Below are 21,706 nucleotides of genomic sequence, written 5' to 3' on the forward strand. Positions count from 1 at the left end.
GGAAGTGTTAAGAGCTCCCAAGAAACTCTAGCTTGTCCACCCGCCCATATCAAAGAAATCAACTGGGACCGTAGGGTTTTAAAAAAGGCTTGCGTAAGGGGAAGAGGAATATTAACAAATAGATAAAGGAATTTCGGTAGTATCACCATTTAACCAACGCTATCCTACCGGCCAAAGAGAGAGGGAGCCCAGCCCAGGCGGTGACCTTCTCCTCCAGCCAGGTTATGGCACGCCCATAGTTCACGTTCCACAGGACCTGTATATCCCTGCTAATCCATATACCTAAATATTTCACGGGCTCCATCGTCCATGTAAGAGGGAACTCAGAGGGAGATTGGACAGTGGTGTCAGTCAAAGGGAAAATAACAGATTTAGCCCAGTTGATCGGCATATAGTGAGATTAAAAGACTACGGGCACTAAATCCAATCCCTTTAGCGGTATGATGTTGCCGGATACGTGCCGCGAGTGGCTCAATCGCGAAGAGCAGAGGGGATAGCGGGCATCCCTGTCCCGTGCCTCATGAGATATTAAAGGGTTCCTAGAGGAGACCATTCACCCTCCCATTTGCCAGCAGTTGTGTGTAGAGTAGACGTATTACATTTATAAATAACGGACTAAAGCCCATACGACCTAGGATTGCAAAAAGGTATTGCCACTCTAAAGTATCGAATGCCTTTGTGGCATCTAAAACAAGCATTGGCATAGCCAATAGGTCTCGCTTTTGGGACCTTATAAGTGTTTAGCCATGCAACAGTTGCATAACTAAATACTTATAAGATCCCAAAAGGGAGACCCATTGGCTTTGCCAATACTTGTTTCTGTTTATTACTGCTCTGTAGTAATGGCGGCGCATGGGTGCCACCATTACTACATAGAAGTAATAAACAGGAAAAACTGGCTCACGGAGAACATCAAAGCGGCCGTGAAAGTGATCGCAATCACGATCAAACATCAAAGCGTCCGTGCGGTCGCGAAAGTGAGGCGCGCGCCCGCGCACATGCACTGTAGCTCTAGGCTACAGTGGTAGCACTTTTTTGAGCCCTCACAAAAAGTCTCGCCAGACCAGCGCATGCGCTGGGTCAGGCGAGACCTAAAAACAGCAGCCGCTTGTACATCGGGATGTAGATAATGTAGTACTGAAAATAAATTGCTGAGATTTTGGGATGTTGATCTCCCGGGGATAAACCCCGATTGATCCGGATGAGCAACCAATGGGAGCAAAGGTTGCAGCCTATTAGCAATCCGTTTCGCCAAGATTTTTGCGTCTACATTTATTAATGAAAGCGGCCTGTAGGAGTCTAGTTCATCTTCTGGCTTCCCAGGTTTCAACAGGGTAATTATAATCGCCTCACGCATTGACGGGGGAAGGACACCAGACTCCCAAGCTTCTTCAAAAAGCTCGAATAGGCAGGGCGCTAGTTCCTCGACATAGGTTTATAGAAGGCAGTGGTTAGACCCTTCGAACTGGGGCTTTGTTTAAGGCACTCTTTTTATGAACTGCGCCACTGTAAAGGGGAAATCTAGATAGTCCCTGTATCTGTGGCTCAGCCAGAGCAGCTCTAGGGAGTCGAGGAATGGCAACAAGCCTTCGGGGCTGCAACATTGTGTAGTGGTGTAGAGCTTAGAATAAAAGCCGGAGAACTCATCAAGTATAGCTTCCTGACCTCTAATTACAGATTGGTCAACATTTTTCAACTCCGTGACAAAAGTAGAGAATCGTGGGGGGCAGAGCATTGCCACCAATGTTCTTCCGGGCCTGTCTCCCTCCCCATATCTCCTAGGCTGGGCATGTTTACCTAGGAATTTAACTTCTCTGTGCGCCTCTTCTTCAAATTCGAGCAGTTTTTCTTTCAGCGTGGCCAGCGTATTGGGCTCACCGGAAGAATAGAATTGTGACTCCAATTCCCTGATCTGTTTTTCGAGTGAATCAAGAGTCCCTCGGATGGCCCTCAACAACCCTGCATGTTGGGCTATACAATTCCCCCTCAACACAGTTTTAAAGGCTTCCCACAGTGTAGCCACAGTGTCCACAGAACCCATGTTGAGGGAAAAATAAAATGTATGTCTCCCCTAATTCCCTCCTTAAAAGCTTCATCTAAGAGGGCGTCCTTGGGCAATCTCCAGGTGTACATCCTCGGAATAGAATGTGGTAATTCCAAGCGCAGAAGACAGGGTGCATGATCTGATGGAGATCGGGGAAGATGCAGGGTCCCCTTTGTCCACGTAGCCATATCTCGAGAAACTAACCAATAATCTAACCGTGACCATGCCTAGTGATATTCTGAAATACATGTCCCTTCCTTAAATGTCGGGTGAAAATTTCTCCAAATGTCCACCAAGTCCCTGTCTGATAGTATGGCTTGTAGTGTAGCACTAGCTAATGGGTGTAGTGTTCTGGATACCCCTTTCCTATCCAGCGCGTCATCTAGGATGGCATTGAAGTCCCCTCCCCAGCGAACGGTGTCGCAATTTGTCACTCTCACTTAAGCCCATAGACGTTGAAAAAACTCAGGCGAGTCAGCATTGGGGCCATATACCAAAACAAACACCATGGGAGTGCCTTCTAAGATGCCTTGTATTATTGTATATCTACCTTCTGGGTCTAGTTGTTGTGAGAAGTTGGCCTGATGTATGATGTCACTAGTTATAGTGTACACCTTATATCAGTCCAAATACCCTTATGGTGATTGGTTGTAAAGTCAACCTTATAGACCAGCTATCCTAGTGGTAGCATGGACAAGAGCAGTCTTAGGCTAAACTCTGAATGGCATGTGAAGCCAGCTGTGATACCATATATAATCCCTTGAATACCAAATGAAAGGACACCACAACAGATATATATATAAAATAAAGTGTATTTATTCTAAGCAAACCCTCAGCACTCTTTATGAGTTTAGAGGTAAGTACAACACAGTCTTATTAATGCATACAGTAAGTCACACAGGTAAGTAATACAGTTAGGCCCTAGGGGCCACGCAAACCATATACTAAGTAAGTGGTATAAGAACCACTGTCACGGAAATAGAATAGGCCTAGGCCTAGGGAATCGCTGGGGCTACACTACACTAGCGTTAGTTAGGAAGTGGGAGGCCCACGGGATTCGTGTGCAGAGTGGAAACACTCACGCGTAATGCGTAAAAGTCAATAGCAATGTTACAGTTTAGAAATAGATAGATTTAGGACACTTCCGGAGTAGCTAGGAAGTTGAGACTTGAAAACTAGACACTAGGATAGTCACTATCCTGATGAGCACCGGAGTACCCAAGTTACCTAGCCCACAGGCTGCGGGTGCATAGGGGTGAAGATGCGTCGTTTTCGTCGTCGACTCCTATGGATGCCTGAAGAAAGATGCTGACAGGCAGTCAGTGAAGAGTGTCCGGTGGATCCCAAGGCTGGGATCAAGAAGAGAAGAAACCTGCAAGCAGAAGGGACAGAGTCAAGGTCACTAGCCAGTGACCACGTGGAACCAGGAAGGAACCAGGCGATGTCGTGAAGAGTTGCAGGTGAAGGTGAAGCTTGTCGCTGCAGCCAGGAGGACCAGGAAGCGTCGAGGACGACCAGGACCAGGAGGCGAGCTGTCCCACGAAGGCTCTTGCTGTCGGCGGCGTCGAAGTTGGACTAGGACTCACCAAGCCTTGGCAAGCGGAACCCACGAAGAACAAGGGACTTGCTTCTGGTGCAGACCAGGAAGGTCTGGGGTGCTTCTTCTTTGCAGAGAAGCGGGAGCCAGTCTGGAGGAGCCAAACCAGCGCAGAAGATTTCAGGGAGCGTCGTCACAGAGGCCACTAGCCAGCGGGCAAGCAACCGGACAGACGCGGCAAGCAGGAAAATGCTGAAGGGCCCCACGCAGGACTCGTGGAGTGTGGGGGGCTGATCTTCGGTGCAGATGGTGCTTGGGGTTGGGGCTTCTCAATCCCCGGTGCACAACTTCGAGGGTACCTAAGAAGCTGCGCTGTAAGTTACTAGCCACTTTTCCCAGGTAGCCGGTCCCACGTCGCTCGTCGCCTCCACGGATCTCAGCTCTGCTGCAGATGTGGATGAGGGTCGGAGAAGTCTGGAAGTCAAGGCTCTGGTCGGGCTCTGCAGTCGGTTCCTCGTAGAACGGTCGCAAAGCAAAGGGTAGTCTCTTGATGGTGCCTGTTTGCACAGGGTAGCCACTCCTTGGCTACAAGGGAGATTCTTCAGTCTTCTTCTTTCGTCGAATGTCGAAGGTCCAGAGTTTCTGTTCAAGTTTGCAGGTTCAGGATAATCTAAAGTCTTGAGGCCCAACTCCCACTCTTATACTAATCTGGGGGGCTGGGATACCTGCTAGGTCACGCCTTATGGGTGGGACCTGGGAGGGGGTGTTTACACCCACTTCCCTTTGTCCAGTTTCGCGCCAGAGCTGGGGCTGGAGTGCCCCAGCGCCGGTTTGAACTGGACTATGCAAGGAACACCTTGTGTGCCCCAGGCATGTCTCATTCCTTTCAGCCCACCCTGCCCCAATACACTAAAGGCTGTCTGGGGAGGTGCTAGCACCTCCCCAAGCAGGAAACCTATTGTCCAGGCCTCCCTGGCTTGGATCACTCCCAGCTGCAGGAGGTCAGACTTGTGTCGTGGCAGCAGCATCCATTTTGTGATGCTGAGGCTTTGGTCAGAGGCTAACAGTTGAAGTATGATTTTAACATGTCTTTCCCTCTAGAAGGGGGGAACAATATTCTCATGTCCAGAAATGGCATGGGGGTATTATTCCCGAGTGTTAGACACCTTACACGACATGTTTTGATAAAGCCAAACCATAGTTACCATAACCGTCTAAGATTATAAGGCACTTTAAGAGTATATGGTGGCTATATCATAGAACAGCTATAAGGACATGGTTCCGAAAGCTGCAGACAGGCTCAGCTCATGCTAGAGCACCATCTCACATGTTACCAAGCACTCTGCCTCCAGGATTGTTAAGGCCTGCCATAGGAGTGACTGATAGGTACACATGTGTCTATATATAAGGGCAGATATAGGCATACTATATCTAAGCAAGGGGTGATTACACGACCTTGCCCCAGCTGAGTGATCAGCCAGTTGTGTCTGATTGGAAGGCCAGACCAGGGGTGGCATAATACATGCTGCAGCCCCTGGGAGGCCTAGGGTACACCTATGCCCTGGGTACCTAGGGTACACTATACAGGGTCCAATAAGGTGATCCTTACCAATTGGGTATGTACCTAGGGTACATGGAGTCCATTTTACAGAGAGAGCAGACAGCCTGAGACCCTGAATGGCAGGATCTCAGGCCAACTAAGTCGAAAAACCAGCTAGACACTAGGCAAAAAGTTGGGGGTAACCATAGTCAGATATCCACCTTCCTACAGTTGTTGTTTGCCTACTTTCCAATCCAGACTGCGTCTGATCAGTACAGCAACTCCTCTAGAGTAATTTGAATAAATAGAAGAGTAGATCGATCCCCATCTACCATGTCTCAATCTAGGGGAAGAGGGGATCCTGAGATGTGTCTCCTGCAGCATGCAGATATCAATGTGATGTCTAAGTAAATAGGAGTGTACTAATCTGGCCTTCCTACCGTCATTTAACCCCCGAATGTTCCAGGTAAGAAAGTTTAAAGAAGTCATTGTGTTCCTATACCAACACAGTGCAGCGAATCAGAAGGAGCGCAACATAATGGCGTATACCGTTTCACGTGGCAAGCAGCATAAAAATTGAAAAGCATAGATCTGACAAACAATAAAACATTCCTGCCCCCCAACACGCCACCCACTCCAACCCCCAATCAGGTTGCAGAATACCCATTCCAAACATCATAAAGACTACAACAACTAGTGGGAGCTCTCCCATGGGGGCGTAGTATGGCCGGCATACTCCCCCGATTACTCAGGGTGGCCAAGAACATTACAGTGAGCCTTACCTATCTCCTCGCAGCAATAAAATCCAAACACCCAAACCCACTAAAGTTTGTATAATAGGTGTGCAGTCACCTCGTCCATTATAAGCCTATAAAAGTTTAGTTAGTCTCAGCTAGACTCAGTATACTGTATAGGCAGGCGCGTTGTACCTAGAACCAGCGGGCAAATGTGCTACTGCAGCATATTAAGACCAGTTAAAATAGATATACAATCAATCCCCACTTCCCATCTTCAACAAGTATAAATCAAACCATGTCAGCAGGAGTCATCGCAACGCAATCCAGGAGAACATCGGGATTGTGTCCTGTTTCAGTCATTGACGCTTAAACTGTTCTCCTCAGTAGCTGACCGTTTAGGACGTTGCCCGGATGCCGTTTTGCAAATTTGATGGCAGATTTGGCATCCGTGAAGAAATGAGCAGCCCCATCATACGTGACTTTAAGTTTGGCAGGATAGAGAAGTGCGTATGGGATCTGGGCCTGCAAAAGGAGATGCTTAGCCTGGAGGACCTCCTATCGCTCCGGCTGCACAGCCGGGGTAAAGTGTGGGTAAAAGGAGATGGTGTTTCCCCCATAGGTAATAGTCCCCTTATCCCGGGCGAGGCGCAGGACAGCGTCTCGATCCTGATAATTCAGGATCTTGGCCAAGATGGGTCTGGGGGTAGCGCCGACCAGCGGTTGGGTGCCCAGAGCGCGGTGCACTCTCTCCACGGTGAAGACTGGAGAAAGGTGTGGGTCAAATAATTAGTGGAGCAGATCTGCTACGTAGGTCTCCATCTTTGCAATTGCCGTTGTCTCCGGTATGCCAGTAATTCGGAGGTTATTTCGGTGGGACCGGGCCTCCAAAGCTTCATTGTTGGCTCGAATTATGCCAAGCACTTCATCCATCTGGAGGAGTTGTTCCTTTGTCTCCACTTGGAAGTCATGAAAGCCCGAGCCCCGGTTCTCCAGCACATCCAGCCTAGTCTCATGCGCCCCCACCTGGGTTTTAACAGCGTCCAACTGGGAGGTCAGTGCATTCAGTTTAGTGTCAATATTCCGAAGACTGGACCTCATTTCAAGCATTAAGGTATGTAAATCCTCTCCTTGATCTTCCATCTGTGGGTCCGGCGGTCGTTCCGTTCCTGCCTCCGAGTCGTGTTCTGTGAGCCTCATGGTCCTCCGCTGGTCAAATGTCAACTTCGGCTGTTTTGCGTCCTGTTTGCCCATGCCTTGATCGATTCCGAGAAATCAATCAAGGCATGAGCGTCATAAAACTCGGCCCACACCTCAGTCGCGCAGACACTGGGGTCAACCGGGGTAGCCAAACACTCAACAATCAAATCCCTGTCCCCACCTCGTTGGTGATGGTACTGTAGTAACAGAGGGGTTGGGTAGCGGTGAGGCCATGTAGCGTGGATAGGGCCTTATTTCCAGGTGCAGCAGTCACCCATAGGATGGTATATACAGGTCATGTGAGGCAGCAGGAATGGTCGTTTTCGCTCTCCCAAGGCATTTAGAGATGGACGCGATGTCGTGATGCCCCCAGCAGTGTCTCAATACCATTTATTCCTGCTAGCGCAAGCCTGATATTTACTGGGGGACACAGGCTACATACTGGGCAGCGAAGCCGCGTCCCGCCCCGCAGGCTAAGTCCTTCCCTGGTCCCACCAGGGTAGCGTCGCTTTGTTGTCAGTAATTACGCTCCTGAAGCTGCTCCTTTCTGTGGGGGTATTGGCGTCCTCACGGGCCGTCCGCCAATTAACCAGAACCGGCCACGAGGGTCCACCTCTCTCGCGCCGACTCCTTACCATCTGGTCTTCTTCTCAGGAGCGTGCCCCAAGACCGTCGCAGTCCGGTGCAGGCACCTCCAGTCGCCCGGTGGCACCGATCAAGCAATCCGCCTTTCCCCAGATCAGCAAAGCGTCCGCAGCTGTATTTAGGAGGTTAAGGCCTACCGCACTCGCAGCTCCACGGCCTCAATTTTCGCCACAATCGCCCGCTCACGCACTCCACCGGCTATCAGCGCCAACCCTTCTCAGATCGGGACTCACTCTGCTGCCACAGGAGCTCAACCAGCAATGAGCGTCGGCTTGATGAATGCCGCACACCATGGGCTGCGCTCGTGGGGTGTTTTAGCACAGTAAGTGCCCACCAGTTGTCCGATTTCATCAGGATGATGTCTCGGCCGGCGGAGCTCACCTAGCTAGCAGCCATTTTGCAGCTCGGCAAGCCACGCCCCCATCCACTAGTATTTGTGTTAAAATCTTGTAGTCAAGATTTAGCAGAGATTGTGGCATATAGAAGGCGACCTCAGTTGGGTCTTTATGCAGTTTGAGATCGACACCAAGAGTGCCTCCCGAGCTATGTCTGGGAGGAGTCCCATATATTAGGCCTCCGAGTACAGTACCGCCACAGGGAGCCAGTGTTGTGATTAATTCTGGTAGAACTTCGTCGGGAGGCCATAAGTACCCAGAGTCTTGTTCCTAGCTAGCTCCTTCCGTGCCACCCTAATTTCAGCCTCTGTAATAGGTTCACCTAAGGTAGAGCTATCATCACCTGACAGGCTTGGTACCGGAACTCGGTTCAGGAAGGACTCGATGTCCTCCGCCGTTTCCGTCACCAATGGCTAAGAGAGTTCCTGATTGTGTCTGTTAAAGACTTCATGAATGTCTGTTTAGGAATGCAACATACCGCCCTCCTCTGTCCTGAGTTGGGATACAGGCTGTATTCCGCTCGAATTAGCCAAGCAAACAATCTGCCTGCAGTGCAACCTTCTGTATGCGTGATGTGCAAGTAGGCCCCACACAGGTGCGTACGTAGTTGGTCTTGGTGTTTTATTGGTGCAGTGCTTGTTCGACTTGTGTCAGCGCTCTGGGGCGGCCAGGAAGACCTTTCTCCAGGTTGCGCATTTCACCCTCTATCTTGAGGCGGTCCTTTTCTAGCGCCTGTCGCACTCCAACAGAGTGCTGCATGCACCACCCTCACAATGACCTTAAAGGCTTCCCATTGCAGGTGTAAATGTGTTGTGAACTGATGATTCTGTTGGAAGTAATCTTGTATGGCCCCTGCTAAACCCTCATGTGTCGCAGGATCCTGCAGGATGTGAGGGGGGAGTTTCCAAGTAGAAATTGGTGTTTTTCAGTGGCCCTAGTGTAAGCTCAACAGCAATGGGTTATGATCAGAGAATGTGCATGCTAAAAATTCAGTGGTGACTGCAGTGTGCCCCCAGCTCCTGTGTGCCTATAAACATATCCAACCGCAAATGGAGATCATGCATTCGGGAGTAGAAGGACAACTCACGGTGCTTTAGGTGTCTAGCCCCATCCTATAGTGTTTAAATACCATAGTGTGACTCAACGGCTCAACTCTTGTGCTAACTTCTTAACAGGTGTGTCACGTTGAGGGGGTGTGGACCTATCGAGGGCCAGATCCAGGACGCTACTGTAGTCCCGCTGAGAAGCTTGGGCAGTTGTACATACTGCGCTAATACCACAGAGGGCATCTAGAAACTGTATCTGATCCACGTTCGGTACCTAGATGCTACCCAGCAAGATGTTGAATGCCGTCAAGTGTGCCTGAGACAAACACAAATTTGCATCCCTGTTGATGTGAGTAGAAAATTCCCAAGCGCGCTCTCTTGGTTTAACCCAGATTAACGCTCCGTAGGCGAGCGTCGAGTACCCCGTGTCATACACCTGCCTCTTCTACCGCCTTCAGAGTCTCAAGATTTCTACCTGATCCAGGTGCATTTCCTGCTGCAGGGCCTTATCAGCCCCCGATGTCTCAGGTATGCCTGCACCAGGTGTCGCTTTCGTTTGGGCCCCATGCCTTACACATTCCATGCTAAAATGGTATAAAGGTACCACGTGACACCTGGGATTGTTTTTGTGCAGGTAGTAACACCTTCTGGCACAAAAACAATCCTTAGAGCAGAGGTCTTCAAACTTTTGGAAGTTGAGCCCCCCCCCCCCCCCCCCCAGCTGAATGTTTTTAGATGTTGGGCCCCCCTACCACCTGACAGAAATTTCTGGAATCTGGTACACTACATAATCGACCGCCACGCGCATATCCCAGGCCATATCCGGCAAATAATGTTCCACAATAAGAGTGTTTAGTAAACTGCAGGTTTGTGAGTGGGTGTGGTGAAATGACAGAAGCTTATTACACAGCTCAAAACATAATTTTCCAAGATAAAATATGCGCAAATTATTTTTACTAGGATACTTTGCTTTACACATGGCATAGATTGATAACAACACCACCCACATAAATGTGACGGGTGTGCCTGTTTTTCTCCACAGAGACGGTCAATCTGTGGATGGATTTTTGCTACTGCCATCCTCAGGTTGTGCTCCACATCCAGTCATGAACGGTACTTAGTCTTTAATACCGCAAGTGCTGAGAACCCAATCTCCCATAAATAGAACGAGCTGAAAGGCAAGAGAGTTTTGATCGCAGTTTCTCTCAAAGCTGAATATTCTGCAGACATTTTCAGCCAAAACAGTAACTGTAGGAGAGACAGTGTTGTCAGATTTTTCCAGCACTCCCTAGCTCAGAGCTCATACATGAGAAACAATTCGGCTCTAGAAATCATTAACAAACATTTTAGGCAGCATTATAATGGGATAATTGCCCACCAACCAGTTATGGATCCAAAGACAAAGGTGAAAGTCCACAGAGAGGGCGCTGAACGAACACCTAATTGAGAATTCCTTAGTGGTATGATAAGTTGCTTGTCTGAAGCAGTGGGGGTTTAGTACACGTCAAGCTTATGTTTTAAAAAAAATAGAACTAATAATAAACTAATGATGTTGCCTATTTTACTTCAGATCAATGTTGTCTGACAGACTTTGTGGTGGCAGGTACATGTTCAGGATTTTGCGTGACCTGGGCCAAAACATTTTGGTCGCCCCTGTTCAGAACAGCTTTGAGTTTAAATGATTCACTTTCAGCTCTGCCATACCCTCTTTAGCCAGGCAACTAACGGTGCACAGGCACTATGGTTGAAATTCTAAAAGTGTTTACATCTAATATTCAGAGATAGTGATGTGTGTTTTCATTGTTGTAACAAAGCAGCAGCCCAATAATTTTACTGCGTATAATATCTGTGAAATCCTCCAATTTCTCATATGTGAGGACACCTTTTGATCTAAAATAAACTTTTTTATGGGTGTTGCATGAAACAAACACAATTCTCTTCAAATAGTAATAGACTCTCTCACATCAATCACATAAAAAAGAAATGAAACAAAACGGTATTTACAAGAATCGGTTTAGGAATTAGTCCAGGCCATCAGGGCAAAAACAGAGCTGTCTCTATCAAGGGGTCCCCTGAAAGGCTAAATTGCAGTGCATGTAATTTGTAATTTAGGACAAAAACCTTGATGGGGCACAACATGCCCATACTTGTGTACAGGGGCACGACATGCCCATACTTGTGTACAGGGGCGCAACAAGACCCAAACTTCAGGTGGGGGCTAACACTCCCAGCCAGGGCAGGTCCTAGCACTGGTCGCACATAGTGCAACAGTCTTTTTTGGCGCCCCCTCCCCTATTTCCTCCTTCTCCATGAATTTCCTCACTACCACTCACCAACAATACACCTCATCTCTCTATAACAACTTTCAGGCAAACATTTCATTTTTTTATAGCACTACTCATTGTTTACTCACACTCAGTTCTTTGATCTGCATGATACACTTTCTTTGTAGCAGGCACATTAACCCTCTGCGCTGTGTGGGTGGTAGGAGTACCCATGTGAGTGCAGGGTAAGCCATGCAACAGTTTGAGAGTAGGGTAAGAGGAGTGACTGCATGGTGCATGAGGTGACCATATGAATTTGGGTGCGGATGTAAGTGCAGAGTGGGACGAATTAATGGATGGTTAGTGATGGGCTTATTTGAGTGAGACTGCAGATTAAGCAGTGAGAGAGACAGGTGAGTGAAGTGCCACATGAGTGCAGGTTGAGTAGTGTGCTTGTGTGACTGTAGGGTGAGGTACAGGGTGAACAGCGCACGTGCATTGTGAGTGCAGAGTGATCACTGTGAGTGCAAGGTGAGCGAGTGAATGGTGTGAGTGCTTGGGGATCAGTGTAAGTGCAATGTGATCGCTGTGAGTGCAGGGTGAGCGTGAAAGTGAAGGGCGAGAATGAGGAGTGAGTTGTCTGAATGCAGGGTGCATTCCCAGACACTTTAAGTAAATCAGCATGTTATTGACGGCAGCGTAGGGTTTCAGATATGTTAAACTTTTGCTATTATGGCATTAACCAGGGATCGAGGGTGGAGGAAATAAATGTGCTGATCTTGCAACAAACTTCGAGTTTCATGATTAGGGTTGCCAGCTCATTATTTTGATGTCCCAGGCCGTACAAATATAAGCAGTCACCTAAAGCTGTATTGTCAGCACTTGTCTGTGCATAGTTCGAACAGCAAATATAAATAGAAAGTGGGTGTTGCGGGTCTGCTTGTGTAATTTTAAAAAAAAAACGTTGTCTCCTTTCTGGGAAGACCTAACCCTCCCAGGATGGGGTTGAATTCGTAAAGCTGAAATGCTTCAGCTGCATTGGGAGGCAGGATGTCTCCTCTGCTAAAACCTAAAACAAGGAACAGACTCATTTCAGCTGCAGTGTAACTTGCAAACATTCCTACAGAGAAGTTAAATTCTAGAAAGGTCAACATCAACTTTGAAACTCCTGCTTTAAAATTTTGGTCCCCTTTCACAGACAGGACTTAAAGCAGCCATTTAGTTTTCTGAAGAAGTACAACCCCCAAACCTGCAAGCAACTCATGATTTTGCTTTATCTATATAGCTCAAGTTGAGCCCACCCTGAGTATATAAAACCCGTTACGTTTTTCCAGAACACATACATACTGTATTTAGCTCCCCATGTGCTCTGTATTGTGCGACTTTAATAGCATTCTTAACTCAATGGCTCCTTCCTTTTTTCCCTTACCCATGCTCGAGTTGATGCCACAGATGATCCTTCCTTTTTAGCTACACTTACTATAGGCATCTATTAATAGTTCAAAAATCCCACTTTTTTAGTCACACAGACAATAAGTACATATTAATATTTATTATATTTGTTCCAGTCTTTCTTTGTGCATATTTTATTTGTTTCAACGTCTCCTTGGTTATACTGTACACTATTCATTAATCAGTGCTTAATTTTTGCCTGTGCTTTCCGGTGCTTAGCACCGGCACTTACTTATCAGGGCCGGGTCTACACGCGTCTGCACATCACATATGGTATTCATGATATAATTACCTCTCTGACTCGGCGCAGAGTGTTCTCATCTTTCGAGTCCCGGTGAGTGTTGCGGCTGTGAGAGCGCACTTAAAGCCCTGGGCCCAACCCTGTTAAACTACACAACATCAGTGACAAGAAAGGACCAACTAAATAAATATTTTGTATTCACACTGACCACTTTTATTCGCAAGATTATTTCATAAAATAAACATATTTAATTTTGAAACTCACATTTGCACTATAAAGTTAAAAAAATCACATTTCAGATTAAAATGGAAGAGCTATTATAACAGTTTGTTTCTTTCTGCCTAATCTGTACAGGCACCACTGTACCCTATGTACACTTGTTGGCATTTTTGGATTTCACGGCATGCAGGCACAGTTTTTCATGCCACCCATCCACACAGGTGAAACCACCTGACTCCTGAAGAGCGACCCCTGAGCTCTGCTCTAATGCCCCCTACCCCTTCCAGCCACCAAGTTATTAGGCATCTATTTATTGCTATGAGACCAAGAGCTGCAACTGTATGCGTTACACTGCTGTCTCAACTTTTAGCTGCCCCCAGAATGAAAATGTCTGGCTAACCCAGTGCTGTACATGGCGAGCTTGGAGTGGAAACACTCTAATCAAATTGTCTGCTGTTATGAACCTCTTCCCTGCACTTTGCAAAGACCAACCTGCACCCTTACACCTCCACTCCTCTAGATTATGCCTCTGTCCAGAGAATGGGTGGGTGGGATTTTGAGAAACATCTTGCCGGTCCGGAAATGCTGGAAGGAAAAGGCCGAGACAACGATGGCCACAACTCAAATAACCTTTCCCTTACTGTGGTGCCAGACTGTCCATAACGCAGAGTTTGCGTCATCTACTTTCTGCTTCACTGCACCAGGGTACTCTTGTGTGAGGGCTGTATTTACCATGCCGGGTACCTGCGTGATCTCCCCTATTCCCCACCTCTACCTACATAGTCACTAGAGTGGGGAGCGGTATGTATGATGGGCTTGATGACTAGGATGAAATAAAGAACAACCATGAATGTAGCATTGTGGACTTAGCGTTTATATTGTTTAAGCAACGTATTGCAATAGGTAAACAACGTTTACCACAAAACATTTTCCCTGCAGGAAAACACAACGCGGTCGTTAGAACGACAGCGTTGTCATTCCGCATACCATTACTCCGCAAGTCGGAACAACGACTTGCGGGGGGGAGGTGTTGGATTTAAAATCCAACACATTCCCTAGTGTCCGCACAGACTGGAGTTGGAATAGTAAATTATACTATTCCAACATCCAGCGCCCCCCCTCTGCAAGTCGTTGTTCCGACTTGTGGAGTAATAGTATGCGGAATCACAACGCGGTCGTTGTAACAACCGCATTGTGATTCCCTGCGGGGAAAAAGACTGCAGGATGACGAGATACATTCATTGCAATAGCATGGAAGTCTCCTGCTGCTCCACTGATATTTTGTTGGCTTCGTGGCCTGCAATAATGGGCTGTGGCAGAAGCGGATGCAGTCAGTGCGTTGTGTAAATAGCAGAGCAGACTGCTAGTGGGGACGTTATGGCATGCATACTTGGCAAAACTGGAGGCAATATCAGGTGTTAGACGATGGTAAAGAACACAGATTGACGGTAGCGGTACCAGGTAGTGGTACCTGTCAAATACATGGAAGTAAGATGTGTGTTCCTGCGCCGGGATAGGGGGTCTGGTCTAGCTCTATTTGGTTAAATGTAGTTGGAGAACATATAACTGACCATCCTCTATCAGAGTACAACATTTTGTGGGATTCTTAGGTTTGGATTCATGTGCTAAATGTGAATTAACTGACTGGTGCTTGCACAGGTGTCGTCCATGATCTACTTGATGTTTAACCTTCATCATTGTCTGTCCTATTTTTATTTGCTGGTTCGTTAGATCTCTCCTTTTTGTTATTTTGTTAGATATTTTGAATATATCACCTCAGCAATGGGGAACTGTGACATGCCAAGGTATGTATATTTGTGTGGTGACTGCAAATTTGATGTGTGTGAAATTTGCGCGCCGAGCCAGTGAGACTCACCTTTGTACTTGCTCTCTTATCTGTGTATTGGCATGTGTTATTTTGTTTACAACAATTTCAATAAAGACATATTTTTAAAAAGCAAAGAGAGTGGAAAACGACTAAGGATCTATGGACTGTCTTAACATCGCACGTCCCTAAATGGAGGGCGCTAGTTTAAAGGCTCAGAAGGTGTCCAATCTAGAGCCCGCCCCCTTGCCAACTCATGATACAACTCAAGCGAGTCCATGACTAGTCCAACTAAACATTTTGCATTCACAGCAGCCATGTTTATTAACAAGATTATAACATGACAAAACGTATTTATATTTGAAACTCACACATTTACACTATAAAGGTAAGTCACATCTCAGAAGATGTTTTAGTAGTTCACATCTTTCTTCCTAATCTGTACAAGCATCACTCTACACTTTGAACACTTGTTGATGCAATGTTTGGATTACACAGCACTCGGGTACACTCCACACAGGTGATACCCCCTGCATCCCAAGGGGTGATCTTTGTCCTGCTGAACACCTGTCATGGCCCAGTCCCTCCCAGCCACCAGTTTATTCTGGTTCTATTCCTTACTGTGGGACTAGGTGCTGCAGTTGCTTGCCCTACACTGCTATTTCAACCCATTAGCCTTCATCCCCCAGCCCGGTGTTAAACTACTCCTTGAATGAAAATGTCTGGCAATTCCAGTGCTGTCCTAAGGTGAACTTGAAGAAGATATGATCCCATTGAATTATCTGCTGCTATGGCCCTCTTGTGTACCACAAGGGCTACCAGACTTATGGGTTCTTCACCCTTTCCACAAGGAAAGAGCAATGCTGCAAAAGCCCATATAGTGTTGATAAACAGATCACTATCCTGGTCAGATAAGCGACCCCCCATCATGGTGAAACATCTTTGTACCACTCATCAACTTGTAAGGAATGTGCCTAAGGTGACCGTACCTTGAACAAAACTTGGCTAGCTCTGCATTCAAGCGTCTCACAGAGACATTGATTGTTCCTGAGTTGATACCAGTTCCCCAGTTCCTCCTAATAATCATGTGCGAGCATGCAATGCACACATGCAGGAGTGACCACCTTAACCACAAGAACTGTTGCAAAATGCATTCCTGCAGCTCTTCTGGCCCATTTTTCCCAGATAATTAAAATTTTGACTAGATAAAGATGCAAGACTACAAGGTGCAAAGACTGAGCCTTCCCGACTTCCAGCCAACTCCACCATTTCAAGTAGGTGTAAAATTCTTAGCCCTCCGACACCGAGCCATCTGAAGAAGACTTTCAACACCACCAGTTCAGGCTTACAGAGCTGTTGCAATTGGTGTGCAACTCACTGAACAAAAGAATGGTCAACCACTCAAAGGATCTTGGAAGACATTGCCATTATAAGGAAAACAAATGAACAGCATGAGACAACAATCCTGGCAGCTCATGATGGTCATACTGCCTATATTTCGACAATGACCACCTATGTTTATTAGCTAACCCTTGCAAGCCGTACTGCCATAGTTGCAGTGCTGACTCTTCCTGCCATACCCCAGTACACTAGATTATGTTTGTGTGAGGGTAGGAATTACTTTGCCAAGTACCTTTGTGATCTCCCCCATTTCCCTACCTCTGGCCACAGAGTCATGAGATTGGGAGAGGGGATAAGGATCCGCAAACACCTTCCCGCCCAAACCTGTCACTGCAAATCCCTAAACTGGGTCCGCTTGCTCATATTTTTCTGGAACTTTATGGGTTTGATTAAACGGCATGTACCAAGTAACAAGTCTGTATATACAGGCGTTGCTGTTGTGACCTTGGATTGTAATCCGTGGTTTGTTATTCTTTGCAGTAGAAAACCCCCCGCAAAATATCCGAAGCTTGCTTGACCGTCCTTTTATTAACCTCGCACTACCGCACTGGGTCAATAAAAGGAGGGTGAGTGGGAGAGAGGTGTTATCATTCTCACTCTCTGTCCTGCTCTGTGAGGCCACTATGAGCTACCTGGAGGCAGAGCCTGCATCCAAGAACCTCGAAACACGCTGTGCCAGGCCTTCACAAAAAGGTGAAAGACTGCTGGACATTAGGACACTGCACGTATGTGAGCGTCCGGGTCTCATTTGGCAGTCTTTCGCCTTTACTTTTCAGGCCCCCACCCCATCACCTTTTTTTCACAACCCCCCTACTCCCGCTACAAGGCAGTTACGTTTTCCGCTGCTCTCCTGTACCCTTTTACTCCCTGTCCCCTCTTTTTCCTCATTAGCTTCTTGCACTGAGCAGTGTGAAATACTTGCTACCTCAGGGGCCTGTTACAGTAACCCCCTCCACCCTCCTTACATTAAGATGGGAGGAGGGTGCAGGTGTGCATTAACATCTGCCTGCAACAGCATGCATATCACTCTGGTAAGCACCGTGTCCGGATAATGTAAGAGAGACCTCAAATTATAAGCTGTGTTCTGCAGGAGTGGCTGGTGTCAGGGAAAATTGGCGGGCAGCGCGGATGGGGGTGGGGGATGACAGCGACGACAACAACACACACACACAAAACGAACTTACCTGCCTCCTGCCGCATCGCTGTTCTTCTGCTCTTCTGGCTCTACTGCAGCACAGGCTGAGGTTTCCAGACACCCCTATGGCCAATCCAGACTTTGCTCTCATGCTGCTAGCAGCACGGGGGAAGTGCTGGGATTGGCCTGAGTGCCATGGAATTGAGCTCCCAGAGAGATTGGGAACCTGTGCCTGTTGTCTCCAACCCGGCAACGCAGCTCGGGTTGGAAACATCTCAGTGCTCATGTGGGTTTGGCGGTCTTAAGACGGCCAGCCAAACCCACAGGCACAATTAGTAGCAGTGCCCACCACTCCTCCTATGCCCGTCATCACGATGGCCCCGCCCCCTAGACTTAGCCCTATGGTGAAAAATAAAGTGATAACGAACCTGTGTTGTTATCATTTTATTTTATCAGTTTTGCATCTGCTGGCAGGGGTGGGTGACGCTCGTCCGACATAACGGAGGAGCCGCCGCTGGTGTTCTGCACTCTCTCTGGCATCAAACAGCCTGTTTCACTGTGCTGTTCGGTATGGGTTTGCTGTCACAGTATTTTTGACATCTAAGGTAAGGTAGGTTCTGTCGGGGGTAGAATCATTACTTTAACTTTGTCATAAATATTTGTACAAGCAACAAAGAGGAACACACCTAGATTGATGTAATCAAGAGGAATTGTATTAGCAAATTAATTCATTTTCCTCCCAATATACTTCAGTGATGACATAATCAGGCTGTCACAGAAAACAACACGTTATTAAAACACAACGCAAAATAGGTTAATCTGTAATAAGGTCATCGTTAAGTGACAAAAGTGCTTTGGGTGAATACATTTTTACAGTGCTATACAAAACGTATATAAAATGGTCATTCAAAAAACATCAATCCCTATACAATTGAATCTCCAATCCGTACACGGTTCTGCTTTTCACATGGTGTGGAGAGAGGTGGGAAATGATTGTGTAGGCACACCGACAATTCGACCCAGAAGGTGCGTGATTCTTATGGAGTCATGGCGGGTCTTCTTCAGGACAAGGGGGACAGCCAATTGGAGATATCAATCAAAAGCCTGGATAGTACTTCGAATGAGCGATCCACCGGGGGTTGGATTCTGGTCACGGATGAAAGGACTATCAGTGCCGAAGCATAAGTCAAATATTCCGTGCAGTCTAGAGGATAAGTCACATCAGCTGCAGTGTCAGTTACCCAGCTCTGGTCGGCAGGCTCGCCGACAAAAAAACCCATAAACAAAAGACTTTCCGATCTATACCGTTGTGAGCCTTCCATCATGTACGTCCTTTATGTACAATACATATTGACATTTCCTTACATAAAAAAAGCTGTGAAACACAAACTATAATTCAACAAAATTCGAGGTCTGCACGCAAGTTTATGGTTCTCAACGGTATTGTGCTTTTCTAAAGTAGTTCCGTGTGTTTTCTGGAACTACATTACCCATGTATACCCTCGTGATCTCAAATGGATTGTCCTCTGACGTTTGAAAGGATTTGTGGCAAACCAACTACATATTTCCCTGAGTGGCTGTGTTTGTTTTCCCCATCACCTTCTCAGGTAAGGGTTCCCTGGTCGAAAGAATGAAAAGAGGGGGCATGACACATGTGGTGCTGTAAAGGTGAGAGAACCTATTGATCATCTATTCATTGTATAGTGGTAGGGATCAGGCTACAGTAGCCTAACTTGGTTGCTCTCCTGGTGACTTGGCCTAGTGGTAAGGGTTAACTTGGCTCAATGCAGTATCAACCACAGAAACAACCTTTATTAAAAAAATATCTTAACTCATCTAGAGATCCAAATGAAGAGGTTCCACAGTGGTGTCATTCCTTCGTATCAATTAACTCACTGTCTGTAGTGTCAGCCGAGCCACATGGGTGTAGGTCCCTCAGGGATTCTGTAAAAAGATTAAAAGGATTGTTATAAACTAGGTATCATAATTCTGATGATAAAACATCAGAGCAACATACAAACATTTCTTTACCAAACTAAGCAGGGAGGGGAACATGGGTGCCATTATGTTCTCTATTCATCAATTAATGTGATTCAGCACCCTTTTTTTCAATAGAAAAGGTTATTGTGTTTCACTTATGACCATTCAACACAGGGCTCGCAGTCTATACAATTTAAGAAAATTCATATTCTTCAATAAATATAATTTGTAGAAAATTCTTTATCCTTTTTTAAATTCTTCTTCCATCAAAATTGAAAGCCACAGTAGCCAGCGCGTTTCGTCCTAAGGGACTTCTTCCGGGCTACAAAATACATGTAAATACAAACAAGAAAGCTCTTTACAATATATACATTCAATACCAATCATCAATACATTAAACAAATGGCACTTAAAAGCACATTATATTATAACAGTATAAATGGTGTGTTCCACATCATGAGCACAGACAACATAACTGCATTGACTTCAACAACAGCTGAACATCCTGAGCAATAATTAGCTATGATAATTTCAGTTTAGACGTAATTGTATATATCAGTTTATCCTCAATTCATAGAAACAGATTTTGAGGAATATTTTCACTTTATTATTTATACAAAAAAAGTATTTCTTTATACTGCATGGATGGAGCCAATTTTATTTATACAATTGCGAACATCCACATACCTTCATTGTAAGTTGTTCTTATTAAACACAGTAAGTCCACATGTGTTTTATACATTTTCATGAAGGATGGTTTCTTTCTTAAATCTTATAGAACATTTGAAAAAAACCACTGTTCACAGTTTATCAGTTACATTAAATCAATATAAACTAGTCACTTCAAGAGAAGACACAGTGAGAAAGGAAGAGACTGGATGGGGATTATATGTATTTTTTAAGTTCATACCTGTGGTACATGTACAAATTTGCACAGGGGACCACTTTTTATTTAGCATAGAGAGTTCTGTCACTGTTCACTAATATGTTTCCTGTGACCTATTGGAGAGCAAAGCACACATCACTAGTCTGTGGCATGGTTAAAGCCATGACACAATTTCACACATAAATATAGCAAGCTTCAGGTGAAATGCAGTCAGTATCGCATGCCTACTTCCAGTATTGAGATTATTCCTGTCCTCAGTCAGAGCTGTAATATCCAGTGAACGTTGCTTTGCGCAGAATCAAAGAATAACTCTAAGTAACTTGACAGTATTACACAACAAATGGATAGTGAAAGCACTTTTCAAGTACAAAAGGTACTACAAGCTTATGTTACCAAGATACAGATGCTCCAAAGCTCTAGATTCTTAGGGAACTTTTAAAGCAACAAAGTTGCATATAGAAAAGGCGTGATTAGCCTTTATTTGTCGACATCACAGGTGTTATATACTCATGCATTTCAAAGTGCAAATACTATAATGTCCATCAAACTGACTCTAATCCAAAGCCAGATGTATACAACCCGGTTCAAAGTTAATGAATATAACAAGGTATGCCAAGCATTATTATTATGAGTTTAGAGCCTAAGGTCTCTGCAAACTTTAAAATCCTAAAGTTGCATTACAGAAGAGTACAAACGACATTATTTGTGAGTATTAAGAGTTTTATGTACTCAAACAAAGGTGGATACTCCAATATACTAAGTTCAAACCACGCATGTGCCAAACATGATTCAATTCAGAATCTAGCATACAAATTATGTAGCTTGAGTAAAGCAACATAATGTGTGGTAAATAAATACAAACGTTCCATATGGACATTAACTGTACTGCATACTCACATTTTGAAGAGTACTAGTGCTCCGGAACATACTGTCTAGTTACGCTATGCTACAAGATGCAAACCGAGTCAATGTAATGGCTCAGTTTAAATAGCCTGCTTGTGCCGGCACACCTGATCCCAATTCAGTGTGTGATCGCTAGCACGTAAATACATCGTGGGTGCCATGTTTAAACAGGGATTCATCGGATTGGTTGCTACATTTCACAAAATTCACTTCTCCCTACTTGCATAAAAAAATCTAAGGACCTCTACGGTGTATTTAA

At 45.9% G+C, this 21,706-nt stretch overlaps 1 long non-coding RNA gene across 1 annotated transcript in view; it reads left to right on the forward strand.

Moving 5' to 3' along the window:
- LOC146856015 (uncharacterized) overlaps window positions 1-21,706 on the forward strand; it is a 230,141-nt gene that overhangs the window by 27,043 nt on the left and 181,392 nt on the right. The window lies entirely within an intron of this gene.

Source organism: Triturus cristatus, chromosome 4_1 (genome assembly GCF_964204655.1).
Source record: "Triturus cristatus chromosome 4_1, aTriCri1.1, whole genome shotgun sequence".
Taxonomy (NCBI): domain Eukaryota; kingdom Metazoa; phylum Chordata; class Amphibia; order Caudata; family Salamandridae; genus Triturus; species Triturus cristatus.